Source organism: Ailuropoda melanoleuca, chromosome 6 (genome assembly GCF_002007445.2).
Source record: "Ailuropoda melanoleuca isolate Jingjing chromosome 6, ASM200744v2, whole genome shotgun sequence".
In the NCBI taxonomy this organism is placed as follows: Eukaryota; Metazoa; Chordata; class Mammalia; order Carnivora; family Ursidae; genus Ailuropoda; species Ailuropoda melanoleuca.
The window spans coordinates 8,029,668-8,042,291 of record NC_048223.1 but is presented as its reverse complement, the minus strand read 5'-3'; the positions used below and the strand labels follow the sequence as shown (position 1 = coordinate 8,042,291).

Below are 12,624 nucleotides of genomic sequence, written 5' to 3'. Positions count from 1 at the left end.
GCTGGGGTAGGTACCTAGCCAGGTGACCACCTTGGAGTCCACACCCGCCCGCCCGCCTCCAGGAGCCTATTCGTGTAACCACCTTCACCGGGAAATATTTCCAGACTACCCCTCTCAGTCCGGGAAAGGGGCCCCAGAACCTCCATCAAAACATTTCTTTCCCTCACTGGTTTGAATTTTCTTCACCTGTCTGTGTCCTTGATGACCTGGGCGCTCTGCATTTAGGCTCTTTGGTACCTGGCACAGAGTGGGTTGGGGTCAGACCAAATGACTGTGGAATGGAACTGAAGTCAACTCCAGCAGCACAGACGAGGACACCCAGACCTGGAACTTTGAATTTCCGTGAGGAAGCACAGCTGCTTAGACGCACCGTCTCAGCCTCCGCTCTGGCCACGCCCTCTTCCTTATCTCTGGGCTCGGGCTGGCGGGGAAGCGGCCCAGCATCAGCTCTAGTAGCCCGCAGAGCAGACACTCACCTCCCTGCGCCGCGGGTGGGCGGGGGAGGCTCCGTGGAGCAGGTGCAGTATGAAATTGGAATTTAAAAGATGAGTTGAAGACCGCTCTTTAAAAATAAAGTGTGGACACGTGTCTAAGGAAGAGGATATTAAACCATCCTCTTTCCCTGGCTGCTACTTCCCACGTGCGTTGGGAAGAAGCACCAAAGCTGCCGAGTGACCGTAGGTGTCTCCTCCGTCTCCGGGGCACCCACCCTGGAGCTCCCCGCGCGCTTGAATGAATGGGGGAGGACCCGTGCACATGAATGAGTGCGGGAGCGAGGGAGTGCGCCGGCAAGCGGGCGGGTGAATGGCGACCGCGCCGACTCCGCACAGGGGCGCGGGCGCGGGCTCCACTTCCCTCTCCCGCCAGCTGGTGGCCTAGGGAAGGTGGCGGCGCCGGCAGCGGCCCGAGCTGGGACGGGCCGGGGCGCGGGATGGTGGGGGAAGGGGCGTTCCCGGCGGCCGCGCCTTCCGCGGCTATTGGATTAGTGGCCTTCAGGGATGAGCTCAGCCGGATCGGCTTTCAGCTGCAGCCTCCCGGCCGGCTGGGAAGGCGGGGAGCGGGCGGCGGCGGAGGAGGGGGGGAGGCGGCGGCGGCTGCAGCATCCAGAGCTGGCCGCGGCGGCCGGCGCGCCCCGCGCACAAAGGCTCCCAGCCCCTGGGGAGGGCGATGAGCGCTCCGCAGCGCAGCCCCGGACCTCAGCTCCAACTACCACTGCGTGCGCCCAGGACGCCGGGGAAGACGCAGGGCGCGCCAGGGGCCAGCGGCCGAGGCGCGGCCCGTGAGCCCTGAGCTCGGGACTCGCCGCCCTCTCGGTCCGGCGCGGAGCTTCAGAACGGCTAGAGCGCGGGCCTTGGCGCGCCCGGGATCCGCGCAGGAAGGCGCTGCCCCACTCCCACCCGACCTCTCGCGCCCTCCCGCCGTGCCCGAGCGCCAACTTCCCCAAGAACGTTCCAACTCCAGGCCACCCTGCCGGGCAGAGGGGGCGCTGCTGCTGGGCACCGGCCGTGAGGACGCGCCCCTGGCCCCGGAGAGACAGCCGGCATCTTCGGGGTCGCTCGGGCGCCCCTGAGTGGGCGGCGGCGACTGCAGACGGCTCTTCGCGGAGTGCAGGACCTGCCAGCCCCGGCGATTCCTCCCGGCAGGCGCTCGCCCTCTCTTTTATGGTGAGTATCTTCCAGCTTCTGGTGAGGGGCGCCCCTGGGCGCGCGGGAGTCGGGAGCCGAGATCTGGCAGCGCGGACCTCGTGCGGGCCAGCACTCACCACAACGGGAGCTCCTGGCATGGGTCCTGTCCGGGTTCCCGGGAATTCCTCTCTGCAGGCTGTGGCGGTCCCAACCGGCTGATGTGCGTGCAGGCTTGAGGCATTTGGGGCTGGCCCCTGGTGCAAAAGGTTCGAAGCCTACTGCCTCTGTGTAATGAAAACAGCACGAAAAACTGCCCCCCCCCCGAGTCACCCTGCCTGGGTCTGGGTGCAAGATCCGTCATTCACTTGCAGGGTGACCTTGGGCAAGGCGCCAAACCTCAGTTTCCTCATCCCTAGGATGGGGATGATCTGGTACCCATTTTATAGGGGTATTGGCAGGATCTATGAGGTGATGCTTGTAACTTATGTAGACCTGTGCCTGGCACATAGGAAGTACTCCGTCAAAAGCTAGCTAGTATTATTATTAGCTGTGTGAGCCCAAGCGTGTCACAACTTTCCGCACCTGTAGCAGCTCCCTCGCCTATATAATGGGGACTGAATAAATTCTGGGGATCTGTTCGTCGGGGCGGGGTGGGGGAGGGGATGTGGAGCGGTGGAAATCGAGAGCCTGACACGCAGTAGGCGGTGATGAAGTGGTGGCTGTTGTTACCGTTTACTCTAGACGCTGGGGGTAGTGAAGGCTTGCTTGGAGACAAACTTGGTGATGCTCAGGAAGGGAGGGGGTCGTGAGCTCCGCGAGTCACACGCGGGGGTAGGAGGTGGGGTGTAGGAAGGAGGGAGGAGGGCAGAGCCTGGAGCGCGGCAAATGTGCCTGCTGGGGGAGCGCAGGACGCGCCACGGGCTCTGAGCCAGGAGGGGACAGCAAGCCCAGCACCTCTCCCTGGTGGGATAAACTGAGGAAGTGGCCGCTCCAACCTCCCTAAGGGCCGAGCGTGGACTATCGCAGACCAGAAGGGACAGGAGGGCACTTCTGTACCGCGGTCACGAAGAGGTGGAGAGCTCTGGGCTCCGGAGTCAGGCTAGAGTTCGAATTCCGCCTCCACCATCAGCCCTCGGTGTGACCTTGGGCCAGTACTCTGATCTCTCCCAGCTCAGTTTCCTCGTCCGCCCCATCCTCCTCCCGGGGCGGTTGCGGGATTGAAGATAGGAGTTCTCTCCTCTCTAGGAATCTGAGCCCCAATCCTTCCACCCACCTTCTGCCCCTCCCCTCAATCTGATGAGCCTAAATCCGGAAGACGTGAAATGTTATGCCTGAGCCTCAGGGAAACGCTATTAAAAGGAAAATCCAGGGTCTGCCCACCCTCTTCCCCGCCGGTCACGGCACCATGGGAAGGGATCAGTGCACTAAATCTCTCTCAGTCTCTCTGTTCCTGTTTCGGCACCTTCTCACCTCTAGCCACCAACCAAATCCTGCAGCTTCTGTCACTCAGGCTGATGGGGGAATCCTCCTCATCCCCCAAAACCTTCATTTGTTTCTAAAGCTCTGCAGATTAATGGAGTTTGTGGAAAGACACAATGTCAATAGCATGATATAAGCATGCTTTACACAGGGGCATATTCCTCTGAAACACATACCCTCTGATTGATTCAGTTTTTAAAACTGACTTAAATAGTAGTAATAAAAGGAATTTAAACTACCTTTGACAAACAACAAAATTCAACGGGCCGGCCATTTCACTCAAATATCTCTCCAGTTTGTATTTCTGTTTTCTTTCAAAGATGGATAAATTCAGTTACATAAAAAGAAACTCTACAGGGCAAAGAAATCACCATAAATAGTCAAGAGACATAGGACAAACGGGGGGGGGGGGGAAGAATTGTCACTCCTATCACAAAGGGCTCATCTCTTTAATATGGAAAAGGTTCCTCAAGTCAATAAGCAAATGACCAAAACTGGACAAAGACTGTACACAGTCTACACACATAAAATGAAATCAAAATGATACTTAAACATATGACAAGATGCTGTACCTCCTTCAATAAGAAGAATGCAAGTTAAAACTACAATAAGATACATTTTTTCACATATCAGATTAGCAGATAGTAGCAGTAAGCATTTATCAGAAAAATCTTTTAAAAAATATAAGTGAACTGGGGCACCTGACTGGCTTAGTCTTTCAAGCTTCTGAGTCAAGCATCAGGTCAGGTCTTGATTTCAAGGTTGTGAGTTCAAGCCCCCTGTTGGGCTCCAATGCTGGCCTACCTGAAAAAAAATCAAATGAATCAGTCATTCAAAGCCCTCTCTTAGAAGCCCACAAGGCTGCCCTGTGGTAAAATCTAGACACCCAGGGTCTTCCAGATCTGGTTACTGCCCCCTTCTCCCTTTGTCATCGTTTTCTTCTCTCATTGTCTTCTACCAGTTGGCCTTTCTGGTTTTGCTGCAACACTCAGAGGACTTCATTTGCTGTTCCCCCTACTTTTTCTCTTCATTTTCTTTCTTTCTTTCTTTCTTTCTTTCTTTCTTTCTTTCTTTCTTTCTTTCTTTCTTTCTTTCTCTCTTCCTTCCTTCCTTCCTTCCTTCTTTTTTCTTTCTTTCCTTCTTTCTTTTCTTTCTCTTCTTTCTTTCTTTCTTTCTTTCTTTCTTTCTTTCTTTCTTTCTTTCGCTTCTTTTCTTTCTTTGAAAGAGTGTGAGCCAGTGGGAGGGGCAGAGGAGAGGGAGAGAGAGAATCTCAAGCAGACTATTGCTGAGCGGGGCTCCATCTCACAACCTTGAGATCATGACCTGAGGGAAATCAGGAGTCAGTCGCTTAGCCCACTGAACCACCCAGCCACCGCCTTCCCTTTTCTTAAGACTTGCTCCTTCTCCTCACTTGGGCAGGCCTATCTTTGGGGGGTTTCACTCCTCTCCCCGGAAATGGCCAAGACCCGGGTCAGTACACAGTTTCTCATCCCTCTGTGAAGGGACCCAGTTAACTTACCATATGTGTGCTACTTAATTCTCCCTGAGTTGCCTGGCTTGTTATCACATAGGCACGCTCTTAAAATGTCTCTTCTCTGTTGATATAAGAACGAAGGGTCTCAGACAACTCCCTGGCTAGAACAGGCCATTCAGTGTGGAAAATCAGGGAGGTGATGGGATGTGGAGTGAAATGACCAGAAGTTTCTGCTTCATAGTCATTTAAAAAAATAAGTACATAGGGGCACCTGGGTGGCTCAGTCGGTTGAGCCTCTGACTCTTGGTTTTGGCTCGGGTCATGATCTTGGGGTTGTGGGATCGAGCCCCACGTTGGGCTCTGCGCTCAGCATGGAGTCTGCTTGTGATTCTCTCTCTGCCTCTCCCACTGCTCACTCTCTAAATCTCTATCTCAAATAAATAAGTAGAATCTCAAAAAAAAAAAAAGCACATAAATGTGTGCACTTAACTTATGTGAACGTAACCATACATATTTGGCAAAGAAGATCCACAGCAAAAAATACATAAAATATCAACACATTTTTAAATAAAACATGGTTCCTAAATAAGTCAACTAGTTTATCTGCTGCTGCTCAGCTCAAGAAATACGGATCTGTTTGGAGTCTGTGGGGAATACACTTGTCTGTGCTGAACCCTTTGGGAAAGAGGATGGCGAACCCAAATCAGATATTGTGAGCTTTGTGAACCCTTCTGGGGCAGTGTTGACTGCATGTGATTTTTGTTTCACATACTGAATTTAGAACTCAATCCCCATTTCAAGTGTGTACTTTAATTATAAGAAAAAAAATGCTTGTTGTTAAAAATGCAAACTATACAGGAGATATGGAGTAGATATCCCTTCTTCAACCCAGTGGGTTGTTTCTCACCTAGCCAGAGGTAGCAGGTGCTGGCTGGATGCTGGCAGGAGGTAGGGGAGAGTTGGGTGCTGACTCTGCCGACAAGAAATGCAGCATGCAGTGCAGAAGACAACAAGGACGGGGGACGCAGGGAGATGGAGGGCTGGCACAGAGGCTGCCCGGCCTGCTTGCGGGGAGAAATCAGCCAGGCAAGGGAAAGTGGGAAGGCTCCTAGGACAATAAGGCATGGATGAGATGTAGTGCTTGGTGGAGTCTGGCATGGTTACTCTGAGCTGGACCAGGCTAGGAGGCGGCGTGGGGGAACTAAGCAGGAGCAGGTCTTGGGGACTGTTGTGCCAAGCTATGGGGTACAGCTTCCCCCTGAGAAGCTACCTGGAGAGGTGAATGAGAAGATGGCTGGTGGCTTGGTCAGATTTACCCCTTGGCAGCATGGAAGGAGGGTTAGGGGACACAGACTGGAGTCAAGGATCCCTGTTAGGAGACCATTGGAGTAATCCAGGCAACAGCTGAGCTAAGAGAGAGCAGAAGGCACTCAGTGAGAGAGATGGAGAGATGGGGAGATCCACAGCAGAAACAGGGGTGTGCAGAGAGGAATTTGGTATGCTGGAGCGGGGTGAAGCTGAGGTTCAGCCCTGGACATGAAGATTCTGAGGTGCCAGTAGGTCCCCAGATGTCTGACATCTGGAGAGGGTGAGCATGCCCCCCCCCACTCCCCGGGGGGAGGCTTGTGGTAGAAAGAGGCCAGCTGGCTTTACAAGGTTGTTTGAAGGAGCACCTAATCTGGTGGTGGTTAGAGGCTTCCAGAAAGAGGGTTCTGGGGCTGAGGCGAGAAGGCAGGGCTGGAGACCCAGTATGGAAGAATCTGGCAGAGGCCAGAAATGAGAGGAGCAGAACCTGAAGATGTGACCTAGGGGGCGCCCCATTTATGGGGCAGGCAAGATGAGTCCAGGAGCCCGGAGGTGACAGGAAGCTGCCATGAGCTCTGGACCTCCATGGGAGCACAGAGGGAGAGGCCCAGAGCAGCTCCAAAGTCACCCACCTGGCTTAGTGCTGGGAAATGTCATTGATGGCGAACCCGGAGCCCTGACTTCTCCAGGAGGGAGCCGACGGTGTTCCAGCCAGCCAGGCCACAGAGATGACTCCCCTCTCAGCCGTACACTAGGAGACAGGTTAATCACACAGATTCCTGGGGCCAGGGGCTCCCTCCCACCTGGCCCTCCTTCTTTTCTGTCTCTCCCAGGTCTCCCTGTTTCCCCATTCCTCACCAGCCCCTTTTCCTCTCTTGTCCACTCCTTGGTATCTCAAAAATGCTCCCGGGGGACACCTCAGGCTTCACAGAGGGACCTGCAGAAATCCCAGCAGGTGCCTCTCATGATCTCCTGGATCAAGCCTGAGGCATGAATAAATTTGCTTTTCTTTCAGGCATCCTGAGTTTTCCTACAACCAGTTACACCAAATAAATGGGAGATAAATGAGGGGCTGGACATGAAGATTATTGTGTTTCCCTCATAGAATGTGCCCCAGGAGCGTCCCAATGTGTCGCGCCCTCCCCCACCCCGTGTTCCCCCTTTGCTTTAGCCCGAGCCACGCCAGGCCTCACAGAGGCCAGCTGCCCTCCAGAACAAGCCACATGTGCCTGGGGCCGCCCTCTGGGCACAGGAGCAGCTGCAGGGTGACCAGGCTTCTGGCCTTGCTGTCTCAGAGGTGTGTCTCTTTCAAATGACCTTGTAGATAGAGCATGCTGGCCTGGTCTCCGCCCAGCAACCTCCTTCATCCCATCCTCTGCTCTCCTTGCTGGCTGACAGCCTGAGCTTCTGCCTTGGGGGCTCCTGGCTCAGTCACGTGTGGGAGGATTCCATGGAAACCCCACAAGAAGGAGAGGCTCGGGGAAGCCTCATTGATTTGCACTCTAGGAAGACAGGCGTGAGACGGTTCCACCTGGAACTGGACAGATGGCTCTCTTTGTGAGCTCTGGGGAAGAAAGGACTTGCCCAGCCAGTTGTACCGCGAGCTCCATGCATGTGTGTAGAGGGAAAAAGATAATGGGCGTCTGTGGACAAAACCTTGGAGGCTCTTTAGTTCATTCGTCATTGGTGGTTTCATGCCGAATGAGCATCTTTTAATAAAAAAGCCCCTCTACTTAATATTTGTGCTAAGAAAATCTTCAAAACATCCCAGTCAAACCAGGTTCAGGTAGGTATCATTGGCGCCAGGGTACGGAGGCAAAAACGAAGGGGTGAAGATGGCGAATATGGATTGGCCGAGCTCACGGCGCTCTGTCCTTCCAGCTCACGCCTCTGTGGAGCTTCCTTTGCTCATTTGCTCAGGCTTGTATGTTGTGAAGATGTTCGCCTAGCACTTGCTCTGAGCCAGCGCCATTCGGAGTCCTGGGGACTGCAATGAGGAGACCCAGCCCTGCTCTCGAGTTGCCTCCTAGCTGGCGGGAGGGAGGCAGCTAAGGCGACGTGCGGCCTCCTGCGCTGAGTCTGGCGGAGACAAGTCCAGCGGCTCTGCGTGCCGGGGAGGGGGGCCCCTGGAGGTGTGGATACCCGAGCTGAATCACCCAGATGTGTGCACGTGCGGGGAGAGAGAAGGGACGAAGGCAGCAGCGTGTTAGGACAGGGATGTGTGGGCTTACGGGTGCCAGTTGGGAGATTCTGGCAGGTTGGTGGGGATGCAGTGAAGGGGTTGGTGGAGAAGGATGGACCGGGCAGCACCGTGGGAGGTTAGGGTTAGGAGTCTGCACTTTATCCTGCTGCGAAGGATTGTATGCAGGGCCATGATTAGATTAGCTTTGCATTTTACAAATGCTGTAGTATATATTTGAAAGCAATATGAGTCTATTGAACGAATTCAAATGCTATCAGTCTGCACTGTTTTTTTTCAGTCCTTGTCATTATACAAACCTGTCTCTGGGTGTGACCCCTTTGGTGTGAGCTCTCCCTAGATGGAAGCAATCTGGTTTTAAACTTTCCTGTAGCCTCAGGTCCCCAGGGAGGCAGCACTATTGTTGGTTAAAAGAAGGAATGAAACCTGAAGCCAAAGGCCACCCTCAGGGGAGGGCAGCTCGCCCAGTCATTACCAATTCTTGCAGCGTCCGTCTCCTGGACAACCCCATGCCTGGGTGAGCCCAGTCAGGCTGGCCTCTGAGAATGGGATTTCTGGTCCTGAGCCTCTGAAGACCGAGTGTCACATTTTGCAGACCGCTGAGGCCCCTTCAGCGGTGCAGCCCCAACACGTTTCCTCATTTCTCAGTCGGGTTGCAACACCCCCCAGGGTCCCTGGAAGGGTAATCGGCAATTTGGGTTTTTGTTTTCTTGCTCAGCCATCATTGAAGCCCCAGGGCAGACCCTTCCGGATAATGTCATTAAACATCGCATCCAAGCATGAACCAAGACGTTAAGTTTGGTTTGGGGGGTTTAGGACAGAGGCACCATTAGGCATTGTGCAGTGCGCCCTCTGCTTGCTGGGCTGAGAGACGATGCTCTTCTAGCAGGAATTTGGACTTTGTGGTAGTTCCTCTGTGCCTGGCCCAGTGCCAGGTTCTGTGGTGGAGGCAAGAAGAGAAATGTGACAGGCACCCATTCCTTCTGGCTGCAGAGAGAAGGCAGGGACTGAGTCTGATGGGGCTCCTGCTCTGTCCCAGGCTCCCAGCAGCACAGGGCCTGGCACGTGGCAACTATCCTCTGAATGTTTGTTGAGTGAATAAGTGAGGACAGAGGCAGGAAGCGTGCATGGCAGTATCAAGCAAAGGGGCAGACCAAAGATAGCCAAGAGTCAGCTGCTCAGAGGAGATGACAGTGTTGGTGGCAGAACTAGGCCCCATGTTCCCATCTCTTGACTACGTCCTCTAAAAAGAGCAGGAAGTGAGACCTCCCTGAGCTACCTCCCCACACTCATACATATACTCTACCCTGTCTTTAAAGCACGGTGCTTGTGTCTGTGCTGACACAGGGGAAAGCTTCCTGTGCTCAAAGGAACACCCCTCGAGGGAGAAGGAAAAGCAGATCAGCAGGACCAGAGAGCCCAGGCTGGCTCTGGGTGGACAGAGTTGCAGGGCAGTTGCCTCGAGGCCTGGTGGATCAGGGCAGGCTTCCCGGAGAAGGTGAAGCTGCCAGGCAGGATTGGGGAGATGAAGAAGAAAGGACTAGGGACTCCACCCACCCGGACAAAGACATGAAGACTGACCTATAGCCCAGGTTTAGGATTTGGGACTCTGTGACTTCCTTCCTTCCTCCCAGCTCTGGCCTGGAGTCAGCTGGTCATTCTATCTCTCGATTCTGATCCTGACCATTGCCCTTGACAGTTTCCATGGCACTAAAACCAAATTATTTAGCCCCTCTTTTATTCATTTGTTATTCAGTGACCAGTTAAAGGGGACTGTAGAAGCTGGAACTTCCCGGGGGCAAAGACTGCAGAGGGTACAGGGAAGGTGAGGGCAGAATAGAGCCCGCACTGCAGAGCAGGAGCTGCGCTGGAAGCTCAGACATAGCCCCCTATTGTCGAACATGTGCACTGACCTCCATTCTTCGCTGCTGTGAACCACTCTGCCCTTTGCTCTGTAGCACACCCATCATCGTTTCTTTAGGATGCTTTCAGGGGCTGAAATGGCAATGTCGGAGAACATACACAGTTTAAAGGAGCACTTCACATTTCCTGGGTAGGTCCTGGGTGCCCTGTGTCATTTCAGACTTTACTAGACATTCTTGCAAAGGCACGCAAGATTAGCACAGAGTTAACGGCACTTTTCGGGTGAGTCTCAGAGAGGTTATGTCCTTGCCCGGGGCCCAGTGGGCAGCGGGGCATTCAAACCCTGCCCTTCGTTACATTGCACAGTCACTAGTTTTCCATTAGTAGACGTGAGCACTCCGGTCGGGCCCTGCCGTGTGGCGAGCAGCAAAGGGGCCATCTGTTATAGGTCTGCTTTGCCTTGCTCCCAGTGTGGGCAGCCTTTGGGATCCCCACCTGCCACTGATGGGGCAGAGGCCTTGAGGCACTCAGTGACCCAGCATGGGTCTCCTCTGGGGATGTGGCCTGGCTGTTGCTTTCAAACACATTAAAGGTCTCTCTTCGACAGCAACAACTCCAAAGTCGGCCTGGTTGTGGCCAAAGATAAGGCAGTTGCCCTTAGACGTATCCCCTCTGGGCCACACGGCACTGATCACAGTTGGGATCATGCAGAGGCCCTGTTCTTAACAGTGTGGAGGAAGGTGGGAGGGCACAGGCTTGTCCTATCCGTGGCCCTGGGGTTCGTCTCAGCCCTGCCACTTGCTGGGAACCTCTCTGCGCCTGTTTCCTCTTTTGGATAAAGTTCCTGTGAAGCGGCTGTCATGCCACCTGGCACAAAGTGAGTGCAGCTACCTACGGTTAGTGATGGAGAAAGCACAGAGCCCCGCACGGAGTGGGGACTTTGGGTTCAGGATGGGAACAGCTCTGTTTTCTTTTAGCCAGGTCCCTTTGCTCAAGCTGCTGCCTCTTGGAGCCTCAGTTTCCTGGTCTGTTAGAATGGGACTATCAGGTGCCTTCAAGTGAATTATGAAAGGGGTAAATTCCAACCCCCTCGCAGTCAGAGGCACTAGGGCAGACTGTACAGAATTACAGAGATGAGTATTGGTTCTGTTAATCGAATCCCCATACACACCCTGCGCCTCTCACATGTTATCTTGCTTATTTCTCATAATCTGGTTGAGGCTCAAGGGCTGGGTGAAGGTTGCTATGAAGCTCCGAGGTGAATAGAGAAAAAAGCAAGTTGTCTTGTTACAGTGTCCAGCTTTCTTGTAGACACAACTGGTCCTCAATTTCATTTGGGCCCTTTGGGTTAAATACCCCACCCCCAACTCCCTCCCCTACCTCTGCCCTTTTCCCCCTCCCTCTCCCTCCCTTAGGCCACATAGCACACTGAACATTCTGGACCTTGTTTGCTCGACTCCATCTCTCTGTTGAATCTTCCATGTCAGTACATTCTTCTTTCCAGCTGCATAGTATTCCATCACATGACTTACCAAAATTTATTTTGCCTTAGTTTGGGTTTTTTCCAATATTTTGCTATTACAAACAATGCTGTCTATGTATATATGTAATATATTTATAGTATTTGATATAATATATATATAATATTTGATATACACATGTATTGTTTTGTATATAATACATAACGTATGTGTATGATGTATTATACATATGTATATAGCTCTGCACATTTAATACCAAATAAATACTGGAAGTGGAATTGCTAGGTCAAAGGGAATGTACATTTGCAATTCTGAGAGACGGTGCTAATTCATCATCCACTGAGATTATTCCATTTTACCTTCAGGTTAGCAATGTATGAGCCTGTCCACTTCTCCAAGAAGGTGTTATCCAATTTTTGAGCTTTGCTAATCTGATAGACAAAACCAGCATTTCATTGTAGTTCTAACTTGTTTCTTTTTTATTATGCATTTGGTAAAACATCTTTTCAAAAAAGCCATTTGTTTTTCTTTTCGTGTGACCTATTTGTTGTATCTTACACATTCTGTACGTGGGTTGGTCTTCTCTTACCAATTTATAGTAGTTTGTCATATATTTGTAATTTGTGCCACAATTATTTCCCCATATTAAAATAACAAGCTAGTCTTAACTCTTTTATGAGTGCTTTTTGCTATGCCATTTCGATATTTCCCATTTTCATTTATTTCTTATGTTTGTGTATTCTCCCTCCCTTAAATGATTAGATTAAGTGGTTGATCTGTTTTATTGTTTCTTTATTTTAGTCATTGAAGTCCTGCATTTCAAATATATTTAGTAATATATGAAAATGTTATAATTATTTAATTTTAGGTGAAATAACCTGAATAAAGACCCATGATGCCAATTTTTATTTTAAAAAATTTTTTAAATTCAATTAGCCAACATATAAATAAAAAGAAAATTCACCAATATTTTGTAGATTTAAAAAAAGATAAAATGAAATAATAGTTAATAGTTAATGCTTGTAGTGTTTTACGTCTGGATAATGAGACAGGTGGTGATTTTTAAGTTTTGTACATTTTTTTGAATTTTCTAGAATTTAAAAATTGATTTAATGTTTTCTAATATACCTTAATTTTTAGAATAGTTTTAGATTTATAGAGAAACTATGTAGAAAGTAGATAGAGTTCCCATATACT

The 12,624-nt window shown here is 51.4% G+C and overlaps 1 protein-coding gene across 1 annotated transcript in view; it reads left to right on the top strand.

The window, feature by feature from the left end:
• The first annotated feature begins 433 nt into the window (after positions 1-433).
• The window catches only part of SPSB4 (splA/ryanodine receptor domain and SOCS box containing 4), a 29,433-nt gene continuing 17,242 nt past the window's right edge, over positions 434-12,624 (top strand). Inside the window, exon 1 of the mRNA XM_034661906.1 lies at positions 434-1,664. The gene's annotated coding sequence lies outside the window, so the exon portion shown is untranslated. The remainder of the gene's footprint in view (positions 1,665-12,624) is intronic.